Source organism: Micropterus dolomieu, unplaced genomic scaffold, assembly GCF_021292245.1.
Source record: "Micropterus dolomieu isolate WLL.071019.BEF.003 ecotype Adirondacks unplaced genomic scaffold, ASM2129224v1 scaffold_312, whole genome shotgun sequence".
NCBI lineage: Eukaryota > Metazoa > Chordata > Actinopteri > Centrarchiformes > Centrarchidae > Micropterus > Micropterus dolomieu.
This window is the reverse complement of record NW_025744302.1, coordinates 30,667-33,474: the sequence shown is the minus strand read 5'-3', so window position 1 is coordinate 33,474 and position 2,808 is coordinate 30,667. Positions and strand designations below refer to the sequence as shown.

The following is a 2,808-nucleotide window of genomic DNA, read 5'->3' as shown; positions in this document are numbered from 1 at the left end:
AACCACCTTTATGAATTTGGCTCCACATCAAGTGTCTCTCTCTGTGTGTTTACTAACTATTGGTAAGAATTTCCCCTTGCTGCATAAAATGATTTTGCACCAGTGTTGGCGGATTCAAAATACTCTGTATACCAACTCTGCTGCTTTAAATTGCGTCCAAAAGAAAAAAAAGAGTTAAACTTGTTGTTCTGCCGACAATCACAGTTCTAAAGTGTGTCAGGAGTGGGATTTGAACCCACGCCTCCATTTAGAGACCATCCTGACAACTACGGAGGAGACAAAAAGAATACGTAACACTAATTTGACCCATTTTATCGTAAAACCACCTTTATGAATTTGGCTCCACATCAAGTGTCTCTCTCTGTGTGTTTACTAACTATTGGTAAGAATTTCCCCTTGCTGCATAAAATGATTTTGCACCAGTGTTGGCGGATTCAAAATACTCTGTATACCAACTCTGCTGCTTTAAATTGCGTCCAAAAGAAAAAAAAGAGTTAAACTTGTTGTTCTGCCGACAATCACAGTTCAAAAGTGGGATTTGAACCCACGCCTCCATTTGGAGACCAGAAGTCCCTTTGATCAGGAAGGAGTTGATCCTTGAGTCTGGCGCCTTAGACCACTCGGCCATCCTGACAACTACAGAGGTGTCAAAAAGAATTCTTAACACTAATTTGACCTATCTTGTCGTAAAACCACCTTTATGAATTTGGCTCCACATCAAGTGTCTCTCTCTGTGTGTTTACTAACTATTGGTAAGAATTTCCCCTTGCTGCATAAAATGATTTTGCACCAGTGTTGGCGGATTCAAAATACTCTGTATACCAACTCTGCTGCTTTAAATTGCGTCCAAAAGAAAAAAAAAGAGTTAAACTTGTTGTTCTGCCGACAATTCAGATTTTAAATAAGTGACTGAAGCTTTTGAAATTAAATGTTAACATACACAAAGTGAATGGTTCATATAATCCATTGAAGCGAAGAACTGTGTTCACACACCATTATAACAAGTACCACAAGTTAAAAATTTCAAGTACAGTTTGGCTTTAATGTCGCTATCTGGTTTACCACCGAATAGATAGATTGAGTAATATGTTAAAACTAGGGATTTGCTGACTACCAATGCTTATAACCTCCATTTTTATCTGACAAAACTGACCCACCATATCTCAGCAATCAAGTTGGAAGTAAGAAAATTTATCATCACCAACATGAACACTGGCCACAAACTGGACCTGTGTAATAATAAGTATACAGAATTTACCTCTCTATTCTTTATTTTTAGTCTGATGAGGAAAACTTTTTCTTTTGGGACATTTTTCTTTGATAGCTGCAAAATCGCAGGTAGTGAATGGAGAAAAACATGGACCCCCCAGCCCAGGGAGCGTTCATGTGAGCATCTTAATCCCTAGGCCACCCGAGTGCTACATGATTGTTCATGTTACTGAACAAAGACAAACTGTTCAGAAAGTCTATTAAGACAGATGGAAACACTCATAGGGAAAATCCTTCTACAAAATCATTTCATAATGACACAATTCTGTTGAGGATGATCAGACACACATAGTGCACATACACATTTAGGTGCCAGTTTATGAGGTATAGTTATAACTTATACAGCTATACTGCAGTCCTGGAATAAATCCTACCATCATTAAGGTTACAATGCTGAGCTTTTGATGAGCTGATTATGTTGAGATGTATTGCGTGATACCGAGAGGTGTTTCTGTTATTTAGCCTACCCTCACTGATACAAATGGGTTGGACAAAATAATAGATACCTATCAGTGTAATGCAATACAATTCTACAGTGCCACAAAATACATCATCAACAAATACCGAACGTTATAACCTTCATGAAGGGTCAATTTGTTGCAGGACTGTTGTATTAATGTATTACCGAAGAAGCCTCCTGGATGAGAGGTGAAACATCTTGAGGTATCATCAGCCATGTCCAATTGTCCTTGATTTTAACCCATCTTGGATAACTATGACCTAGATGACATAGACTGTAGTTTTAGCTAGGTGTACCTCATAAACTGGATACTGAGTGTACACTACACACTTCAACACACTTAGAAACATAGTGTAGATTCTCATAAACAGGTGTTTACATACAAATTCCACACATTACTCTATAATTACAGGTCAGCAAACCTAAAACACACACGCACACTAACTTAAATCATCATAACTACTGACCCTGACCGCCGCAGTAACATTAAAACAAATCCTACTATTGAACAGCCCATTGGAGAGGAGAGGACTGGACAAAAAGTTGTCACTTTCCAAACGTATTCACATTCTTTGAAGAATGTCTTCACACACACACACACACACACACACACACACACACTGGATACATCTGTCGCCTCCAGCTGACATCTGCTTCACCGCAAACCTGCTGTTAGCAACCAGCTGACGGAAGCAACACACACAAACACACACTGCAGTGGTGTGACGGTGTATTTCAAGTTCATGTCTGACCCTGTTTTGGTTTGTACAACAATTTGTCCTCCTCGTTTTGAATCTTGTCTCCTCTCAGTCTCTCTCTTTCCTTTCGTCTCTTCCTCCTTAACTCTCACTTTTCATTCATCTTTTCTTTTCCCAAGTTCATCGTCATTATTGCTGCCTCCTCTCCATCTATTCTTTCTGTTTGCTTTTTCCCCCTTCTACTTTGTTATGTTTTTGTCTTTTCTGGTCAGTCAGTGTAAATCTAAACCTGTTATTAATCCTTTACTTCCAACACGTACTGTCTTAAAATGAGATGAACATGCCTCATATGTTGACGATTTATTGATATTGATTATTGAT

The 2,808-nt window shown here is 38.6% G+C and overlaps 1 non-coding gene across 1 annotated transcript; it reads right to left on the bottom strand.

Annotated features, from left to right (window-relative positions):
* Window positions 1–522: 522 nt before the first annotated feature.
* trnal-caa lies at window positions 523–634 on the bottom strand. Its single transcript has 2 exons — window positions 597–634; window positions 523–569 (listed from the first exon to the last, which is right to left on the bottom strand). It is a non-coding gene; the product is annotated as a tRNA-Leu (tRNA).
* Window positions 635–2,808: the final 2,174 nt, after the last annotated feature.